This window comes from Poecilia formosa, unplaced genomic scaffold, assembly GCF_000485575.1.
Source record: "Poecilia formosa unplaced genomic scaffold, Poecilia_formosa-5.1.2 Scaffold64, whole genome shotgun sequence".
In the NCBI taxonomy this organism is placed as follows: Eukaryota; Metazoa; Chordata; class Actinopteri; order Cyprinodontiformes; family Poeciliidae; genus Poecilia; species Poecilia formosa.
In genome coordinates this window covers 1,738,323-1,761,472 of record NW_006800003.1, presented here as the reverse complement: position 1 = coordinate 1,761,472, position 23,150 = coordinate 1,738,323, and the positions used below count along the sequence as shown (strand labels likewise).

The 23,150-nt window shown below is 37.0% G+C and overlaps 1 protein-coding gene across 1 annotated transcript in view; it reads left to right on the top strand.

The window, feature by feature from the left end:
- The first annotated feature begins 17,707 nt into the window (after positions 1–17,707).
- The window catches only part of eya1 (EYA transcriptional coactivator and phosphatase 1), a 68,337-nt gene continuing 62,894 nt past the window's right edge, over positions 17,708–23,150 (top strand). The window contains exon 1 of the mRNA XM_016672707.1: positions 17,708–17,768. The gene's annotated coding sequence lies outside the window, so the exon portion shown is untranslated. The remainder of the gene's footprint in view (positions 17,769–23,150) is intronic.

Here is a 23,150-nt window from a genome sequence, read left to right as displayed (position 1 = left end):
GAGAAAAAGCAACCTTAAAGGTATGATCCCTTCACACACGGTATTGACGGTCAAAATATAAAATTTTGGTCTCATTTGACATTTTTCACAGCTTGAAAGCTCTTGACAAGTAGCTGTCCAGTCAACATATTACCCTAGCTGAGCTGTGCAATTTCAAAGGTCCTCTTGACTACTTCTTTCATTCATGCTCTTCTTGTCTGGCCTGTGAGTTTAGGTATGCAGCTGGGATATACTCGTTCCATTATTTTGATTATGAGTTAAACACCGCTCTGTGATACGTTTATATCTAGGAATATAAGTTTACAACCTTACCCAGCTTTAAATGTTACAACTTGTTTTGTTCCTTGGTCGTGAAAAAGTTGTTTGTCTACTAATATTCCCTAACAAACCTCGTAGGCCTTCACAGAACAGCTGTGTTTATATTGAGATCATACTGCACACAGATGGACTCTCTTTACAAAGTCGATGACTTCTCAAAGCAATTTATCTCTCTTAAATGCATTTGGGGCTATCAGAGTAAAGAGGTTTGAATACAAAAACAATCAATTTTTCAGATTTTTACTTGCGAAACCAACCATCCAGCAACTTACGTCCACATACATTGTTTTGATGTATCAAAGAAAATCCCAAGAAAATCTACTGAGATTTTTTGTTGTAATGAGACAAAATATAGATCAGTTCAGTGGGGTCTGAACATTTTTTAAGGGACTGTATGCTACACAAAAAAGTCAGAGAAAGCATGTGAGCAAGGAAGATCTAAGAAAAACTTCAACGCAAAAAGAGATTTTGCAGCTCTGTTATGGTTCTTTATTGGGCCACACATGAAATCAAAGGCAGATGTCCGCTCTCCGTTTGACCAAACCACATCAGCTGTCGCTCCCCTTGTTTGCTCCAGTCTCCCCAATTATTTCTCTCAAGGAGGACGAACCAAAAACCAACCATCAGTAAACACACAGGCTCCGCTCAGATTCCATGAATGTCAAGCTGCACAGACAAGAAGTCAGCCAGCCTCTGTTTTCATGATGGGGGAAACCCCAAGCTGGTTCCGACACAGAGCTATCACGCTAGTTTGGGGGAAGTGTTATTATGGTTAAACATGCCAGAAGCTCTGCCTCATCACGAAACAAACCCACCCGTTTGTCAAACAACTGGTGGATCCTCTAAGAGGCACATCCCTCGCACTTTTATGAGTCTTTCTTATGACCAGATGCTGCCCTAGTGGATGTATCCTAGCAATAACTCAGTTCTTTGGTATACAGAACGGGGAAGAAGGGAGGCACTCACTGAGACAGACTTACAAAAGAAATAGTTTAGATCAAATGCAATTCTACAAAACCTGTCTTAATATTTTGTGTTTATGTCATTGTATTCAGCCAGTGATCTTTTAAAATGGTGCCCAATCAGTTTTATTTTCCAACGTCGGAGACAACTTCTGCACTGATTACAATGAGTTGTGGGTATTTCCTGCCTCTAAGCCTCGCATATGGATCGAGTAAGGCAGTGGCTAAGGGGACTACCGTTTCTCTCCACAACATCCCTTTTTCTTTTTTGTGCTCATTTTTTTTTTCTTGCAGGAAAGGAAAACACTATTGTAATTTCTGGCTGTGCTGTCAAAATACTAAGCTGGGCTCTGGCTCAACATCTGCACACATGTAGCCAGGAAAATCTCAAGAGGGAAGCGTGGCTGAATGCTGTTTAATCCCAGGCATGATCGCCATTTCAGCCACACCTATTGCTGACCTGCGACTCTGAGGCGAGTTTTTATGTCACATTGTTCCTCACTTAGAGATACAGTACCCTGCAAAATGTTCTTACTCCTTTAGCTTATTTTCACATTTCGTCGTGTTGTAACTACAAACCTTTGCATGGTCTATTGGGACTTTATACGATTATGATTATATATGATGTAATTATTTTTAAAATGCAAAGATCTGAAAGGTGTAGTGTGCATTCAGCTCACTTTTAACATGAAACCCCAAAAGAAAATACAGTACAACTAACTGCTTTAAAGAGTCACCAAATTTGGAAACACAGTTCGCCTGTGTGAGATTTAATCTCAGTATTATGCTGTTCTGTTAAGGTTTCTTAGAGAACACTAGTGAGCAAACAGCAACACACCTCTCATGTAGATAAAAAATAATCCGGAGAACACCATGAGGAAAACAAGATGATTGACAGGCTAATTGCAAGACAACAGGTTGATAGGCAGGTACAAAATGATCCATTGAGTAATGAAAGAAAGAAACTAGCTTATAACTATTTGGGACGACCAGTGAGATGTCATAGGGTTGGTAAGAGGTGCTCTAAGATGTTAGGACATTTATAAGAAAGGCAAGTAGCTTGGTGTGTCATCTGGAAAGCAAGTAAGGAAACTTGGTGATGGCATAATGAAGTCTACGAAAAACTCCAAGACGACTGAGGAGAGTAGAAAATAGTACATGTAGATGTGAGTATATAGTAAAGGTTGATGACCTGTATGCTATGCTAGGTTGGAGAGGGAACAGGGAGAGAATTATTTGTGTAGCTTGGCGAGGTAAAAGGATAGAGGTGGAAAGGATCTGCAGCAGGTTAGGTTGATTAAGGATAGGGATTGAAATGTACTGCCAGTGCCAAGTGTGAGATGGAAAGATGGAAGGAGTACTTTGAAGCACTGATGAATGAGAATAACAATAGAAAACATAGAGTAGAAGAGCTTGCTATTGTGGATCAGGAAGTAGCTAAAATTAGTTAGGATAATGAGGGGAAAGCGTTGAAGGAATGAAGAAGAGAAAGGCAGTCGGTCCTTATGACGTACCAGTGGAAGTATGAACGTTTCTGAGAGAGGTGGCAGTAGAGTTTTTGACAAGGTTGTTCAACAAGATCTTGAAGAGTCTCTGAGGAATGGAGGACAAATTTTCCGTTAGCAATTTTAAGAACAGAGATAATAAATTATATCTGTAGTTGCGGCAAAAGGTAGTTCTAAAAAGCACCGAGAGGCTGAAAACAAAATGCACACTGCGATATTCAGACTGTTTTTCTTATGGCGAAACAACAAATGTCTCAAAAACACGAGGAGATACACCTGTTTTTAAGGACAACATCTTACTAGGATCAGTTCAAAAAGCTAATGTGGATCTCAAAAAAATCTGTGCGTATAAAATTAAGACTAAAATCCTCATGAAACATAACCTTTCGGAGAAAAGGCCACGTTAGCGACAAGATGCACATAAATGCTTTTAAAGGCGTAACCAGGATGTCAGGTGTAATGTTTGATATGTTTAACATTTTCATCAGTTGGAAAATAATTCCTCAAAATCTACAAGTGATTGTATTAAAGCCACACATATGTAAGACAAACCTTCCCGATAATGATGTTGGTTTAAAGGAAAGGAGTGAGATTTCAGAAGTTGGTTGCAGATGGCACATCAGCGGAATCACATTAAGTCCAAGAAGAGCCAGTAAGGTAACCCCTGCATAGTATTCCTTATGACTTTTTTAACCTTAAAACAAATTATTTCGTCCATTTCCACTGGAAGGTGAAGAGACATTGGTAAAATGATCATTTTAAAAATGGTAACATATCTTTTTGGAGTACGGAAAACGGGTCTATGATATGGCATCCTCCACATTTATTGGTAAATATCTGTGAAAAGTCTTAAACTAAGTTATTTTTTGAACCAGTGGCAGTAGCAGTAGCACATTTTCACACACGATTGTATAACAGGGGTTTCTTAACAACAGGCAAAGAAAATGTTTGTTTTTTCCAGTCTTGTTTGAATTATTATTATTTATTTTTTTTACTTTGTAAACTGTTGTGACTATAAATCTGGTCACATTTAGGTAAGTTTCTATTTTATTGAAGTCACTTCCTCTACATGTTCTGACATAGTAAAATGGCTTGTCTAGAGGACTCCAAAGCATTTTACACTACATTCAGTCATTCACACATTCACTGACAAGCTGATGCTGATGAACTACATGCCAAAATGACAAAGGGCATGATTAGGTCCTCTGACCACCACCAACAGGGAAACCAGGTTGGCCAAGGGTACAACTACCAAAAATTATCAAGACAGAAGGACATGGGCTTCAAACTTACAACCCGCTGGTTTGAGGACAAACTCCCACATCCTGAGCCACCGTCACCACCCATATTGAGCAATATGTTCTCTTTTCTTTCTTTAAGAGTGGTTATTAGAAATAGGCTGATACGTTTACAATTCAGCTTCTCGGTGAAGTAGAACAGGAAATATGCAATGGTAATCCAGTGGATTCAAGAAAAGCCAATAATGACCAAAACAATTCTAATACTGGTTTAAATCCTGACCATTAGCATGACGTCCACAAAGTACCATAATATATCCACAATCCTTTAAGAAAGCTATTATGCTATAATAAATATGATGATGTTAAAATATTGCAAGTATTGCCTTTAAACCAGCCAAGAAAAATGGCAACATTTGAATGCTAAAAGGTTTGGATTATTGAGAGAAGATATAAAAGAAATGACAATCATCAAGTGTTTAATGAGGCTACAGAAGAAAAAAAAGAAATATGAAAAAAATGAAAAGTCAGATACCCCTCATTTTATATTATCTTTCTGCTTTTGAAGACTGGGTAGAAAAGGCCATCTGTGTCACATCAAAAACCATCCCTGAGATAATTCAAATGATTATTTTTATTATTATGGATTTGTTTTTGTTTTTTGTTTTTTTAAGTTCCTCATCAGCTTTAGAAAGTAAAGTATACATCACAGCTGAATTTATAAGAATTGTTAGAGGTGCCACTAATTTGGAACCCATAGATTTTCTTGAATACAATATTTGCTTAATTATTACAATGACTAAGAAAATGTATTCATATTAAAAATCGAAATGTCCTTAAATTTAATCCAGTAAAAATATAAATTGGTGCATAGGCTTTGCCTTGGGGTGCTAATTAACATGGAGGGCATTGTAAGGGCAGTGCCAGCTCTGGAAGGTTAAAGCCTAAACAGTAATAGTAATAAAAAATGAATGTGTGCTATTTTTTATCATTTCATTTTGAAAAAATAAATCCACTAAAAACAGAACCAATCCATTTAGGGGAACTTCTCCTGGCTGTAGATTTTGGGATTTGATACCCATGCTTCAATGTTTACATTAAACATATTTTGTAGAGTTAACTGCTCATTATTTCAAGCTCCACTTGCAAACTGTGACCATAATTTTTCCTAACCATAACCGCTGATAGTGGACACACTGAAGTGCATTTTTCTACATACCTACAGCCGTATTTTATTTGGCAACCGGACAGGCCTTCACCTCAAGGCCATATCACAAACCAGAGCAATGAATCAAAGTAATTTGGTTGTTACTTATACTTTTATATTCAGGGTTCTGGCAAGTCAAGCACATACATGCCGACTAATGGCAGTCACTTATTATTGTTGGAAAAGTGGGCCAAGGCTTATTGAAAACCTTTATTTGTCATTAAAAAATTTCAACCAAAATGATTTTCTAAATTACTGATTAGAGGCAGCTTGGAAACAAAAATCTTCCAAAAGACATTCTGGAGACCCTTATTACAACAACCATATTGATAAATTATCAGATTCCTGTTTTTTTTTTTTGTTTGTTTGTTTTTTAAATCATACATCGAAGTTGTGACAATGCGTGAATCCCTCGCTGATGTACGCGAAGTGCACAAAATGTTCCATGGTCCATATCACATTTTAAAAGTGATTTGCTTGTCTTTGCTCTTTTCATGTCTCTCTCTCTCTCTCTCTTGCTTGCTCTTGTGTCCTGTGGCAAACAAAAGAGATAGTGTGACAACTCCTAAATTACTGGAGCAGGGAATATGATTGATTGACTTGTTGTTGGCCTGCCGAACCTCTGGAATGCACCGTGTGTGAACTGTGCATCAAACAAACACGCTGGTAGATTGCTCCTCGAGTTACCTGCCTGGCACGCTAGCTGTTATAAATCTTAACATATAAGGAAAAAAGGCACAAATGAATCTTTTTAAGTCTAGACTATCCAGTGCATTGTAAAAGTATTCACGTTCATTTTTCTCTGTTCCAACTACAAATGTATCTTTTTGGGATTTTATGCGAATGTATCTATCTACCCTCTTTTTTCTGATACCCCTAAATTAAATTCAGTGCCACCGATGGCTTTTTGAAGTCACCAAACGAGTCAATACTGCAGATTACGTCACGTGTAATTTAATCGGAGTAAAAGTACAGCTGTTCTCTGAAGGCCTCGGAGGTTTCAACAAACATAATCATGTATGTGACAGAACACGCTGGGTAGCTCCGGGATGAAGAAGAGTAAGGTTGTGTTCTGTCATAAGGCAATATCCTCGTCATCTTAAGACAGAACGAGTACGGCAAAACTACAAACCTGTCAAGCCATGCCTGTCCACCTCCACTGACAGGTCAGGTAAAAAATAAATAAATAAAGCATAAAGAAGAGTAACAGCCTAGAGCCCCTGGAGAAACTGCAGGGATCCACTTTTCAGGTTAGATTGTATAATTATTATACAACCCACCAGTCTGGCTTTTAGCAGGAGGAAAAAGTCAACGGTTAATGACGGCCATAAAGTTTTAAGGTTTGCCACAAGCTATGTTGGAGAATCAGCAAATGTGTAAAAGAAGGTGCACTCATTAGATGAAACTCAAAATTTAACATACCCCCGCAGTGGCAGAAAACTAAGACGGATCATTCAAAACCTCAGCGCAGTCCTGAAAGAAAACCTGGTACAGGAAGCAAAGTTGAGATTATGTTGGAGGTTCATCTTCCAGCATGACTGTCTCCTTCAGGACTAAAGCCACACTTTTCAAATATTTAACAGTAAAAAGGTTGTTGTAATTTATGTATTCATGTTCTCTTTATTTTACAGTATGTACTGCTTTGTGTTGGTCTGTCACTAAAAACATCAAATGAAATACAGTGAATTTTTGAAGATGAAACATGGTAAAAAAAATTCATGTTTCATACATTTGCAAAAGGTTGTGTGCATGTGCTTTTCTGTAGGTGTGGACTGTATCGTGTTATTTGGAATCGGATAGGGATGAAAATGAAAAGAATCCGCCCTCAAATTGTAATTCTGCGTAAAATAAAATAAAGCACATTGCCTGATTGGCTATGGTAATTCTTCTTTTAGCCACAATAACCTAAAGCTCAGGCTATTCAAATCTAGTGAAATCACTCAAAACAGATGTGGCTGAAGTGAGGTTTTCAAACTGATGTGTGGAAAATAAAAAAATAAAAACTCTCACAAACGAAAAAAATGTGTAGAACCATATCCCCATGAAAACAAAGCATTGGTGCATTGTTATATTTTACTGTGTTCCATAAATCAGACATTATGGAGGTGCTGAGAATAAAAAGCAGCTGACACTTTTAGCGTGACAGTTCCGCCATTCCCGCATGTAAATGGCGGCGAGAGCTTTCTGACGCTTAGGCAGAGATCTCCTCCGTTTAAGCACACATCCTGGAGGCTTTGTCCCGTAGCGGTGACCCGATCCAGGAGGAGGAAGCAACCAATCTGAAGGATATTAGATCAGCTCTGGGGGGAGAAATTAATAAAATTCTCTCAGGTCTGCCTCACCTACCGTACTGAACCGTGAGATTCAGATGCTTGCACTTTATACGCTTTCATTAGAGTGACTCCATTAAACTCCCCCCCTCACCAGGTTCAAATGATCTATGGACATCATGATACGCTTGTGCAAGGTGTTGTGTTCCTCACAGCTGATATCCAGACAAGGGTGGTCTGTGCAACCGGATCCTTTGACATAACGGAGAACATGAAAACATGAAACATAGTTATTGATCACAGAGTCCAGACTAATCAAATAGCACCCTGGTTTGTTTGAAGGTAAAAACGGTTACAGTGGGTGTTTACCGTTGCACTTCAGGACCCTTCAGCCGCACCCCCTCTCAAACATACACACAGAAAAGTGTTATTTGTGTTGTTAAATTTACATTAAGTCCATTTTAATTGCATCAAGCCCACTAAACACATCTTACAATAATGGGCCTGACAGAGAAAATTGCAATCATCTGTGAAGAGCCTGTGGCAGTATAATGGACAAACCTGATTAATTTAATCTCGTTGCACTCCATAATGGCTGCACTTTATCATTTCAACAGATGGAGCACCAAGAAATTAAAAAATGCTCTCAAGGATATGTGGCACCGTCCATCCACTTGCGTTCTCCTTTCTTTTTTTTTTTTCCGAAGGTGTATTGGCTGAGCTGAAATAAAGGCTTGGACTGGAACCTTCGGTTGAGTGCATCTTCAAAGCCAAATGAGATTAAGGTGATTGTCAATTGATGCAACAAATCATCACAATTGCCTTGTGATGTATTGCTGGAGGCTGTTAGAGCCTGTCCATCCAATCATCCTGTCTGATTAGTTAATAAATGGAGATGATTCAAGCGAGTACGAATGATGGAGCTACCACAAAAGGACCATCTTTCTCAAAATCAGAATAGAATAAAAAATACTTTCATTGTAATTGCATTCATACATCTATTTGCATGTATAAAAAGGAAAGTTTCAGGAGATGACACACTAATCTTTAGGAGCATGTATAGTAATGTAAGCCTGATTTGAATGGACAGTCCATCTCAAAGAACATAGTGCCTTACAGAAAGCATTCTTCCAGGATTTCCCTGTTTAACTTTGACTCTGATCAGCTTCCCTTTCCCTACTGAAGAAAATAATCTGAACAATATTTTATTGCCAACATCATGTGCTACCACAGGAATTGTGTATTCAGGGTACTTTACATTAAAAGTTACATTTCTTCGAAAAAAAAAAAGAATTTGGCACATAAGAGAAAAACGTTTTAAAACTTGGTAGGTTTGCAGATATGGAACACTTTCCATTTTCAAATGATAGATTGAACCTTGCTTTAAGAGGTGGCTCAACCTGTCTGGTATGTTAATAGGTCTGCATGATTTGGTCGCTAAATCATTTGATTGAAACCTCTGAGGCCTTCACAGAATGACTAATATTCAGTTATACTCAAATGGATTATATTAAGAAAAGGTCATTTCTGAAAGCAACTGGGTTTATTTGTTATAATGAGTTTTCTTTTTGGGTTTGGAAATAATAGATTACATGCGTTGATGTTCAAATTTTAATCATGAAAAAAATGGCAATCGTAATTTTCCTTTCAATTCACTTTAAATTGAGGCCCTTAGTTTATGTTGGTCTATGACACTAAACACAAGCTAACCTGACAAAATGAAAAGAAAAAAGCTCAAGGAGTGTTGCAAGAAATGATAAATACTAAAACATCTTAGAAATATTGTACAGTTTTGCATTTAACTTTAAATACTATGTTATTTTTACAAGTGGTTGGCAATTTTTTCAACTTTCACTTCTGACACCATAATTTCACACAAAGAATAACAAACTAAAATTATGTCTTTACACTGAAATTGACTACTTTTTATAACACAACAATGCTTTGGCAAAATATGTTTTCCTATTTTATATTACAATGACTTGAAAACTAAACAAAAGATTAACTTCCTCTAGAAAAGAACTAGTTTATGACTTGTTTTTTCAGGATACCACAAGGTTTGTCCTGCTTTTTATCAATTATGACAAAAAGATAAAATCATAAACTTTAGTTATCTAGAAATTTCTACATAATAAATCCCATTAAAATTTGGCATTAAAAATATAGTTAAATTTGGTGTTTGTATTTGTTTTTACTTTACTTTACTGCTGTCATTTCACTTTCTGAGAATAACTTTATTGATATCCATGTGGGCCTATAGGTGGCGTTCTAAATCAAATTCAGATGAAAAATGATTACTGTTACGATAAACTCAGTAGCATTGTGCCTTCCTTGTAACTATTGGTTCAATTTAACACGACACTATTAAAATCTGTCAGAGTACTGTCTTATGCTCACAAGAAAGTTGTAAAAAACAAAAAAAGAAAAGCACATATCTGAAAGGATAAAAGTCCTTTTCTTCAAATAATTATTCCGCTTACATATGATATTCAGAGCGCGCGCGCGCACACACACTCGCACGCGGATATCTTTCCAATTCACAGTAACCTTCCTCCGACTCGGCTGCCAGAAGAACTTCGCAGTAAGCAATGATACGTCTTTTAAGGGTCATTTCCACTAGAGTTTTATACGCACAGAGACTACTTCCAGCCAGCAGCAGGGAGGAGGAAAAGGAGGCGGCTGTGACATTCTTGTTCATAGACAGGGAGACTTGTTGCATGCGGTGATAGGCAGCGGCTATTTTTGTGAAAAGGTAGGGGCATTTGAAAGCACTTTTTCGTTCTTTTTTTTTTTTTTTTGTCTATTATTTTCGGAGACGTCTCTCCGCTTTAGCCATTGTGATTCTGGCAATTTGTCAAATTTGTGACGTTGATTGACAGCGTATTATTGAGACGTTTTTAAAATGGGCGGAGACAGAGCTGGTGGAGCTGGTGGACAGCTACGACACTGAGTTTAAAGTCACGGAAGGATTGGTGACGAGCAACAAGATCTCGTTTTCAAGGTCCCCCTTGAAAACGAGATCTGGATCTCAATGGGGTTTACCTGGTTAAATAAAGGAAATAAAAAATTTAAATAAAAAATAAACCAGGTAGCAAATTAAACGGAAGCAGCTTTATTTAAGGCTCATCTGCTATTATTATGGATAGTATAATAAAGGCCAAGATATCATTTAATAGGTGATACTAGAGGGCCTTACACAAAGTGGTAGTGGGTACTAATGAGTATAAAAACAAAATGTCCATTTCCAAAGTCCAGTTTTCTTACTCCGTTAATTGTTGTTAATATGAATGGAACCCTTATCCCTATAGAGGGGTTTTTGCACATTTTTTCATACAATATTCTGCAATTTTTAGGGAGGAATCTTCAGTTTTATTTTAATGTTATGCATTGCTTATTTATTTATATGTAAATTTAAAACACTGCAAAAATTATTCAGTCTGTTTTCTGAAAAATGTGGTCAGAAACTCAGAGGTACACTTATAAACTTTTGCTCAATAATTGCTCTCGTCTTAAACGGAGCAAAAGAAACACTGGAGTTTTGTACATGCCATTTGGTGTCCTTATTTTTGTATTTCTACTACCACCCTCTAGCTGCTGCTGGGTGGTGAGGGGGCAGGAGGATGTAAATGCATCAGTTTTCAGCACAGGTGCTTTTGCAGTCAAACCAAAATGACTGTGAGCAGGGTCCAGTTACCAATTACACTGCACTTTTTGGACCATTTATTAAAATGAAAGGAGGCTTTAGTGAAGCGATTTATCACCTCCTTAATAGGTGCTAGCAGTGTCTAACAGGGGATTTGATTGAGAAAGAATGGATAATACATTTTATTCTGACTTTCTTTGTATTCTCAACTGTAAATTGTTTATGAGGGGAGGCGGTAAAGGCAAGTGAGAAAAATAGCTGTTGCAGATCTATCTTCATTTGCTGATAGAAACAAATGATTTCCCCTGTTTTAAATAGAGATTGCATTGACAATATTAGTGCTGCTGTTGGTTGTCATGGAGACCACGTGCTACTCTTGTGAGTCTAAGCCAACAATACCTGTGCTTTTCTGTAAACCATTGATGAAATACATCGCAAATATGATACGAGTTTATTGTTAGTAAGAAGATACTTAAAAATAAAAACATTATTAGGACATTGTAAAGAAATAAATCTGCTCACTTTCTGTCAAACCAGACAATTTGGCAGAGTAAAAGTTTAATATTGTGCTACAGCTATGTCTCTGAAAGGAAGCAAATAAATAGACTGAATAGTGAGTATGTGCCACCATGGAAAGTTTATGAAAAACTTAATCAGCTCTCTAAGCTTTTACTGTGGATTCAACATCCCAACAAAATCCTACCTGCAAAAATAACACGGTGGATATTTATTTTATCTTTTCATTTTCCTTCACTGGCTTTTCTGGAGCCTTCTAAAGTGTTTCTTTAGGAACTGCTGAAAGGTTATAACTCTGTTGAAATATCCTTAACCATATGTCACAAATTGTCACAATTCTAATAAAAAATGACATTTGATTAGAATTTTGTTTGCAAAACAAATCCCTAAAATAATCAATGTGCTCGATGTACTTACATTCACCTTCTTGTTGCAATACTGAATGTTATGGAACCATAGCAAATGTCAAGAAAACATTGTCAAACTTACCTATGCGTTATGCTATGCTGTTCACTCACTTTAAATAACATGTTTTCACTCTGTGAAATGAGGAGCAGTTAGCACAAGTTTCATAAGAGACATTTGTCAAAATTTCATTCGCCTTAAGTTAACAGCAGTTGTAGGTTTTGCTCTCATCCATTCTGCCCAAGACGGCAGTCATTTTTCCATTTGATTATTTCCTTTTTTTCCCCCTCTGCCTGCACACCACATTTGACAGTGATGGATAGCAGGTTAAAAATGGACATTTTCTTCTCACGTGTTGTATGTTGGATTGACTCAAGCGTGCATGGTATTCTTCCCTTGGACCAAAGGTCCTTGGAAAGATTCTGTTCCTCTCTGCTTTTCCCATTCCATTATGATACACTTTGTCTTCATTTTACCCCGGCTTGGACTCATTTTCACGATGTATAGCTGAAGCACATCATGCAGACAGAAGTGTAGGTTATGTCAAAGATATGCCATCATGATTACAGTCTTTGCAGAGGCAGGCCCTCTCTGCTTGTTCTGCGGCACTGAACACACACAACTCACTGGATCCTCTGTTTAAAGCCAGTGTTTCTCCCCTGTTTCACTTTTTTTCTTTATCCTGCTAGGCAACATTTTCAGATATCATTTGTCCTTTGGTATCTAAAAGTGAGTTCATCAAGCTGTCAAATTTGTACACCTGATTAAATGTTATGATGAGGTTTGCTGCTGAAGGTTGGCTTTCCTCTCAGTGGAGGCCATGCGAGAAGGTCTTCATGGTTATACAAACTGTGTGGTGTAGCAATCACAACCTAAAAAAGTGGACCAGAATACACTAATGATGTTTTCTTTGTCTGTGTTATTCAGTCTCTGTTTCTTCTAATGCAGGCCAGCAACCACTGTCAGATGTAAGTAGTCATAAGGTTATTTGAGGCAACATTTACAACTAGCCTACAAGCATTTTTTTTTCTTAGTTGCAGCAATTTATTTCTTGTTTTAATTTGAGTGATATGTTCTTGCTATTATGTTGTGTCTTAATAATTGAGGAAAAAAATAAGTTAAGTTGCACAAACAAAAATCCATAAACTTTTTTTTTGCGAATTTTAAGGTTGTGCAGTCACTTTAACTGGCCTTAAGGTTAGGACTACTGACCAGAATCGACCATGGACAACAGCATTATGAAGAAAATCTCCTTTACAGTCATCAGTTGCTTAATTTTGTAATGCTTGTTTTAATCTCAAAACCAAGCACTTTCAAATTCTGTGTACTACTTTTCTTCTTATACTTGTGCTCTTCATAGAGTAACACTGGTAGTCGAACAGCCAGATCTTAGCTGGTTAATTAGGGTTGGCTTGGTTAGCTGGAGTACGATTGGGCATACCTGCTGTTTCTCATGACACAATGTGTGCTCTCCCTGTCTGGAGGGACAATGTTCTGTCATTTTGGCTAGTCACACACAATCAAATGTTAGTAACTTTCTGTGTGAAGAGCACCAGGGCAGAGTGTGCAAGAACATTTTTTTTTTTACAAGTATATGCTAACAGAGAGAGGATACTGTTTTCTAAATATTGCATACACTTTCAAAAATGCCTACAATTAGCACTTGTTAGGAGTAACTTTGCAGTCAGAGTTGTATATTAGAAATTAACTTACTCTAAAGTGAATTTCAAATGCCTATAGAGATAGACATTTGCATGGTCCAATGACTGTTGCTTGGACTGTGATCATCTGTTTTGTGGGAATGTGGTCACAATCCCACACTGTGATTGACATATTTATTAATACTTGCGGTCAAAATATGCTATAGCTTTTTATTTTAATACCATGATCTCACATCCTTTGAATGCTGCATTTTATGGAAATATTTATTGACATTGTGGAATATATAGTTTTAGCTTCAGAGCGTTATGCGTCAAAAGTGTACAAGTCGAGAAGGAAACTCGGTAATCAAAAGATTGCAGCACAGAGCTAAGTCAGTTGTAAAAGCAGCGAAACTGCTTCGACTTATGTCTCAACAGAACGATTTTCATTCACACATGCACTATATTCCCTACTGTACACTACATGTGCTTCACGTTTGCTTTAAGACTTAACTTCAGAGGCCAGTTCTCCAGTCTATTCTCCTTACTTTTGAAGTTACATGCTCCTCCAATTACTGGGGGGCCATGCAGTCTCCCCCCATGGTGTCCTTGGACAGCTCTTTGAGTGCCTGAAAATGTTGCGGACCATTAATTCTGGATTGTCTTCATCTGCTTGCATAATTTTCCCTCCGTAACCATTTTCCTTTCCCTATTTTCACAGTCTCTTTTCTCAGATTCATATTTTTTTCTCCTTCACAAATGTTTGTCGTCAAGATAGTTCAGTTTTATAACAGTTTTTTTAATACCACTGACAGTTGTTAAATTTTTACATCAGGCTCTTTTATGGTACACAGGCGGTAAGCTGTGTACTGTACACAGCCTGTGTGTTTTATGGCCGCTCTGCTGATGGTGCCTATTGAAACTCTTCACCTGCCAACAGCTTGGTTTGCAGATGTATTCCATGATATTTTTATATGATAATATTAAAATTTTCCAGAACTAGGTGCAATCATAAACAAAGTAGGGGAGCGGTTAAACAAAAATCAGGTTGGTCTAAAGAAGAAGTCTATGTTTTCTTTAACTTGATATATTTTCTAGTTTTTTCTCCAGTTAGACTAATTTGCTGTCAGGCAGGAGGTTGTTTTTGCAACTCAGGCAGACTCCAGAAATTAATTTATCCAAATAACCAAGTCCTCCTGGGCCATGGAGGTTGGGACACTGAAATGGCCCTGGTAGGCTAAAGCCGTCTTTTGAAGTCTGGAATGTTTTGGCTGACTTAGAGCAGGCGACTGGAGTGGAGGGGGGATCGTTTTCACTGACCCATGGGATTTTTAACCATTTTCATATACTGAGAACAAAACAAAGTGAGGAAAAATGCCTGAGCTGATTTGCATTGACTTTCCTATCAAAAACAGAGAGGAACAATTTAAGTGAGGCTGATTTAAAGGAGTAGTTGACTTTTTTTTTTTTTTTTTTTTTTTTTTACAAAATTTGTTCAGCGGAGGATGGATATGCTGCATAGAAGTTTAATAATTTTGATAATCTTAAAAACGCATGAAGGGAAAATAAATGTCTATTTTGTGGTAGACCTTCTCTGGCTTATTTTTAGGGGTGTACCAAACACTCATTCAAAAATCAGACTCAGTCAGTGTTTATGCAATTGACATGTTAAATGCAAAAAAAAAAGTTTTTCCCATTAATTAATTGCATTAAAACTCCCTCCATTATCAAACTATAAAAGCATCGACCAAAAGCTTTTATGTACTTTAATGTATATTGTGTTTAGTAAAAATCAAATGGAAGAAACAAACTCATACTTTTATGCATAAATTTGGACAATTCCTTATTTTTATTGATGAATTTAAAACCATTGCCCCTTCCCAAAAACTGCTGCAGCATTTTATAAATCTTTCATGTCTTATAGTTCTCTAATTTTCTTTGTGAATCAGCCAAATTGATATCGGCAGGTCAAATCTAAAACAAAATCTAGAAATCAGTATTGATCAGTGAAAGCCTCATCTTTTTCATTTGCATCTTTTTTATTTTCCTTAGATTGAAAAGTATATATACATAAAAATATTTAAAACATCTTCCTATACAATTGAATGCTCTGTTGGATAAAACACCTGCAGTAGTCACCCTAGCAGATATAGGTCAGACTTTAATTGCAACAAGAAGATGATATGCTTTTAATAAACAGGCCCGAGAAAAGCAAAGGCAGGAAACTAGGCGATCTTTGAGTAACGGGCCACTTGAGTTTCCAGCGTAATAAATAATTCACAAGTCCTACGTGATGAGCTGCTGAGGACAGAAATCCCTAATGACAGCTTTTTATAACCTATGACTCAGCGGCCCATTATGCTTCTGACATCCCTACACCGACCACATCCCCTCTGCATGCTCGGGGTTTACTCTGTTCTCAGCCTTTACACTGCTGCATTTTATTGCTTCAGATTTATTTTATTTCAATTTATAGAAGGATTTTTTTTAAATCATTGACTGAACATTTTTGATGCTGAAAATCTGAACTCATTTACTTTAATCCTTTCTAAGTTGTTGTTTTTTTGTAATTGAAAATGTGTTTTTTTCTCAAACATGTTAAATTCAAACCAGTACATAGCTTTTTTGTGTAATTTTATGCATTTTCAACCTTTAAATTGTGCTTTTACTTTCTGACATTCTTGCCAAAGAGATCAAATAAATCAATGATAAAATAACTTTTGCACAGGGATTCTAAAAGATCTTGTAAGAAAAGTGAGGAGATTCCTAAACGTTTGTTTATTTCCCCTCCCCCCCTCACTTTTTCTATTTTTTTTTAGTTTTTAATTTTCTTTCTCTCTGTTTGTATGTATATTTGCATGTTTAAGAATCTACACTTATTGACTTTGGTTAAGAGTTTTGTGCATTTAAGGATATTTTGTATTGCTTTTTCTTGCTAGATGCTATGAAAGAATTTCCAAGAAGATTTATATTTAATTGATTTGTGTCTTTTTTGCTTCAACAGCTAGATTTCAGAAAGCTGCTGTAATGTCCTCACAGCACTTCAGCTAAACTCTCAATGTTATCACGTATTTCTAAAGAACTGCCTTACTCAGTTTAAAGCTGCAGTAGATAACTTTTATAAGATATGTTTTCAACATATACGTTAAAAACTGTTGTGACAGTATAACATGAGACAAATATTCTTAAAAAAATAAATAAATCAAGCTCTTCTGCTTCTTCCCTGTAATCCTTTTGCTGTATGTAGAAATCCACTGCTCCTGATCAGATGGAGGAAGTTAGGTCTTGCCACTATCAATCATTAGCTAATGGAGGAGAAACAACTTACCGTTACAGATTAACTGTTTATCGGTGACATGCTAAGTAGCATGCACATTCATGGGAGGCTCCACTGGGGGGAAGCAGCTATATCATAGTAGAAAGGAGGGAGGAGGGACGTTTGAGCAGTGTGTACGCAAAGGTGATTCACAGTTTTAAGACGTTCCTCATGGCTTTGATTGGTTGTTTCTGACCAAGCAATGCATTTCTGCAGATGGCAGTAGGACCACAGGGAGGAGGCTGAGGAGGTAGAGTTTTTGTTTTGTTTTTTTTTCCACAGATTATCTGCATCATAAATTGTCGGGATATAGTGACAGTTTTAAAAAATATGTGAAAACATATTTTTTATAGCAGAGCACGACTATCATGCAAAAAGTGTTGTTCTCCTGATCCAAAAATTAGGTGGCTGTTTGAAGATCATTTAATATCAAGAATTATAGCTCCATACTGCACTGTGCTCTTTTGTGGCTCAGCTAAGAGTGCTCTAATAAAGAGTGTACTGTGGAAGGAGTTTGTAGTGAGTCAAACTTATCTGAGTCTAGACTTTGAGAATCAGTGGTGGAGAGTGTCATTTTAAAATAATTTCACCTTAATTGGCTGTTCCACTTTTACACAATCATTTTTTATTGCTGGAAATATGTAAAATAAGAAAGCAAATAAAAACTTGCATTTTTTTCCGCTTTAGGTGTGCACAAGGAGATCTGAGCTCATTTCAGTCCCTGTTGCTACTGGCGCGTATGTGTGAGGTAAGAAACACATTTTCACCATTCTGCCTTTGGGCTGTGACTTAAAGTGTTACAGTGTTTGATTGGCATAATGGCCCCATAGCCCCCTAGGTAGGGTCATTCTGAGCAACATCTGGATCTATTGTGCTTTTTTGTACGTGCTCGTACTAAGGAGGCAAGGGCTCATATGGTTTTGGTTGATAACATTATTGCTATCATTTCTAACCCCTCAGATGTCACTGAGAATAAGTGGTTAATTTTGTGTGCCTGTTACCAAAGAACACTTACTCTTGTCCTCAAAGTTAAGTCTGAGAAATAAATCTGGTGCATTGATGAAGTACCTGACAATAGAGTTAGCACACCACTAGTAGTTTATAGTAAACCAGCGGACACGGGCAATTATGCCCACTGAGTAATTTACAGTACTGCTCGTTGGTGGTGACCTGGAAAGAGCCAGGGACCACGTTAGCAACAAACTAGATCATTTAGCCAGGTAGAGTAGCAACTCTGTAGGACGTCCAAATGAAACAGAGCAATCAGACATTGTAAAAAGCCTGACACATTTCAAACAGATTATTTTTCTGCAAAACCCTCTGCAAAAAAAAGAAAAAAAAAAGATTTTTTTGGGGGTCTGTAATTTTAAGGAGAGTGAATGATCACCTTTATGTGTTGATCTTTTTACGTCAGTGCACAGCCCGCTTGTTGGAGCTACCTATTAATTATGAAATACTGTAGGTCTTGCCCATTTCATTTTACTGCGTCTTCCTGCTGAACTTGGTGTGAAAGGCTGCTGTTCTTAAATGGGTATATAAAAAGTAAGAACAGAGAAGGTTCCCTGTGCAGCAGCAGCTTTCTTCTGCATTATGTCACCAGTGTCAAAAAGGCAACACTGAGAAAACACATCATTTCACACATCCTAGAAACTATAATACATGCTGAAAATTGGCTAATTTGTTTGCACTGTTGCTAGTAATATAGGTTTGTCGCTAACCAGTATTACAGCTTGAACTTCTGTGAAATGTGTCTCATGACAAACATGAAACTCAACAAAACTTATTGGGGTTTTGGAGTAAATCATGCTGAAAAACATCACCCTCATTTATTTGCTTGGCAATCTCAGGCAGATTGAGTGACAGCCACAGAACATTGTTTTCAAAGATAAGCAATACCACTATTTGCATGGTTTATCACCCTTTAATATAGATCAGCTGATAAAATACCATCTTTGTTAGTTGATTTCTTATCACACAGAGGACCAAAGACACTGCATTTTTTAAACTATTCTAAATGCCCCTTACGTCTTTGTTTCGTGATTCTTAAAAGAAAAAACTCAAAACTAATGCGACCCAGACCCAGGGAGACCCAGATCTCCCTAAGATTGAGTCAGAGTTTAATAAGCAGATAGTCATTGCTTTAAGAATATTTTAGTTCCATCAACGGCAGGGCCACGGGATTTTGGAGAACAGTCCACCTACTTTCATTCAGAGTCCCTACAAATAGGCATGCTAGCTAATTGGCAAAAAACCTCCACGATGTGAGCGGAACCACAGCACTAACAGCTGTGTGTGGTCCACAAGTGCTGGCACAGCTATTTTCAAGCCTCAGTCCAAGAGAAATACAAAGTATGTTTACTCTACACCTGTACTGTAACTTTGCCTTGCGGACAGACGTAAACCGCAACATGTTCAGCTTTCTCTCAGTGTTGTTAAGGTCAATTGTCAGTTGTTTTCAAAGATCCGTATTTTAAATGTGCTTCACTTATGGGTAACATCAGCTACAAATGTAGGAAACATCCAAAGAAGGAACTATTAACCTACTTCAGTGGCATAGGACAATGTCTGCTTAACATTTTTGCTGCTGATACTCAATCTTACAGTAGCTTTTAGGTGACGTGAATGTGAATCAGCCTCATTTATTTGCTTGGCAATCTGAGGCAGATTGAGTGACAGCCACAGAACATCACATCACTTATGTAAAGCTTCCCCCAGCCACCACGAAATTAGAGTGCCTGTTGCTACACACTGCTGCCTCCTTCTTCTGCACGAATGAAACGGCAGCCTCCCTGGTTCAGAAGTTCACATTTTGGATGCGTGCCGGAACTCCTTGCAGCCGGTGACGTTTGTCCACTGGGCAGGTGGTCAGAATGGCGTAAAATCTAGCCTGCTTTTACGGTCCTAAAATGTTGGGCCACTTTAAAAAACAAATAAAATAAAATTACTGTGAGTTTATGTTACTGAATTAAAAACTGAGAAAGGGACACTTTTTCCCACCTGCTGCAAGTGTATTAATATTTCTCCCCAAAACAAATAAATCACATACATGTGCACACATCTTTGACATGTCTCAAGGCTTGGCTGAGGAAGCTATTTATTCTCGGGCACAGTTAACTACTGGCACATATGCTTTAGAGTGGAATGCCATTCAGAATGCAGAAAATATATTTAGTTCTCGCCAACAGACAGCAAAAGGCACCAGTGGGTCTAGCCCCCGTGTGAGAACAGCTATTTCTGTCACAGTATAGACTTTCAATTACTGTAATCTGGTGCTTCACTCCTTCAAGAAAACCACTATTTAGATACATCAGATATGACATGTACAGTATAAGCCATAAAGACGGATAAATTAGCTGAGAAATTTCAAAAGTGTCATTTTGGGGTATAAAATCTGCAGATAGTAATCAGTATAATTTCCCCCTTGCCTTATTATCCGTCTTGTTCCCTTGGGCAATAGCATAGATATTAGCAATTCTTTGCTTTGGAGGAAAATGAGGATATAGGATACCTCCTAGTATTTGGTTTGACAGATGTAAGCTTTGCTTTTCAGTTTGTGTAAGCCCATTAATACATAGGTGCTTATGGATGGTGGAAATACCCCACAGCTGCAGTCTGCTTCTTGCCCCAAGAGTGACCCCCAGAAAACACTCAAGCTTCACAGCCGTGCAGCCCTTCTGCCACTTCCAGTCCTGCAAACATGTGTCCGACAAACCCACTGATCGAGATAAGTACAGCTTTAGAGCATCTCTACTAACCAGAATGTGGCCAGTAGATTGTTTGCAAACACCTTTGCTATCCTCACTTATATACGGCTTCATCACAGTTTCCCAAAATGAGAACAGAGCACTTTAAGAGCAACAAAAATGAAGAATTTGTGAAATTCAGTCACTTTGTGTCCAGTCTATCTGATATTTAATTAACACAAGCATGTGGTTCAGACATACAGGCAGACTGTTTAGCGAAACTCAAAAAAGACAACACCTGGGTAACGTGCACTTTTCCTTTATAAAATAAGATTATGAAGGTAAATGAAAACAAAGTAACAGGTGAGAGAGGGACAGTGCTGCTTTAACAGCATACGACAGTAGAAAACTCCAGTCACTTACACTCTTCATCCGGCATTTCATTAGAATGACTTTAATTATCAGAATTCAGATATTTGATGTTTGAAATTTTGCCCCTTTGACAGCCAAGCATCATAAAAACATTATGAGTTTAAAAATTCAATTCTGCTGAATGAGTTGGACTCAAACATTTTGCCTCAACTTGAGAAAAAACCTCAACATTATAAACAATCCTTACCAGGAGGTGACTGGTGAAATTGGAAATGTGTCCCATAAGCAATAACATGTTTTTTTTTGTTTTTTTAAACCAAACCTGATTTTTTTTTTAATCTATGGAAAACAGTTATTAAGAATAAGTTGAAATATTATTTATTTGAGTCTGAAGGTGAAAAAACTAAACCAAAGCTTAAAAGCAGTGTAATCTTACCTTACTGGTTCCAAAGTCTTTATAGAAGAATCTTGTAGTGAAGTCAAGATGCAGAATTTTTTTTTTCTGTTTTCCTACTTTACATTGACAGAATGTGTAAAATATTCAATATGGATGTTCCTTTGTCCTTGGCAAGTAAAACACTCAGACATAATACCCGTTCAACCAATTTTAAAATGAATCCATACATTGTAGTTGAAATACATGTACTTAAAACGTACATGCACTTGAAATGCAAAGTGCATTTTTAAGGGCAAATATGCAAGCAGGCCTTATAATTTATTATGATTGATATTATTCTGTAAAACTATAATCTATCATAGTTTTAAGGCGACTTTTAGCATTCACAACAGCTTTTGATGCAGTGTTAGTGCATCTTGTTAAAAGCTTAATATAATAACAGTATATAATGCTCTAAGTGGTTATCATAATGTATCAGCCTTTCAGTCATTTAATTAAAGTATTAAATAACTTTCAATGTGTTACTATATTGCTTTCTATGCATGAATGAAGTGATTTGCAGAAGATATTGTATCTAAGCGAACGTGCTGTTTGTGGATTTTAAATTAAATACAAAAATGGATAACAGAAATGCAATTTTACATAAATTATTTGTTTCTTATAGAAGCTATTTATGCCTTCAGCCTTGGAGCAAAATTGGTCCCGCTTGACTAAGATAATATGAAATTAATTTGTAAGTCATGCCTATGGTTTGCTGCTATGAGTGAACAATACCTACCTTCACTTAGTGCTCAAACTTTTTAAATGTCCTGGAGGAGTTCTGGTTTGAGTCCCAAACCTACTGAGATTTCCTAATGAAGGCTTTACCTTCCAGGCAAGCATATTTCTCCAAATGACAGTAATTTACATATGATGTATTTAGAGAAGAAGAGGGCAGACTAATTCTATTTGGAGATTTTCCTTTGTTTTAGGAGTCATTAGCAGCTAGCTGAAATCTAATTTTTACAATTTCATCAGGCCATCTTGGAAAGCCTCTGTGAGCTCATCAGAGAGGAGCATTTATTGCTAAGTGTTCTCTATTGCATTAGCACACAATAAAGCGGCCAGGGACTGCTACAGACGTTTATGTGGAATCCAGTTAACACTCTGCCAATTCGTTTTTTATTGGGACACAATCAATTTTTATTCATTTTAAAGCCAGAATGCTTTCTTTCATTGTGTGCCTACTTCAGCTTATTATGCCTTAAACTAATTACCCAGTTGTTTTCACAAAATGCAGATGTTTATGTTAAAGATTTCCTCTCTGAAATGCAGACCTGATGTGCATATACATTCACTTTCCACTGTGATTTAAGCAAAAATAATTGTATTCATCATTTAATTTGTGCAAGTCTGGCAAACAGAGGGAGGTCTAAGTAACAAACTGATTTTGAAAATGGTAAGAAAAGTAATCAGCTTTGGGCCCAATGTGTATTTTGCTTTCTTTTTGTTCTAACAGTGTGAGTGTTTCATTACTGGGATGTAAGAAAACTTTTCATGTTTTAGAAGTGCATTTCACACAGCAGAAACAAAATTATTTTTAATTCTGGAAAAACAAGTTTGATCTGTTTCTTACCCTTTAACTATTAAGACAATTCACTGGATAATTTGACATTTATAGCTGAAGCCACTATATTTT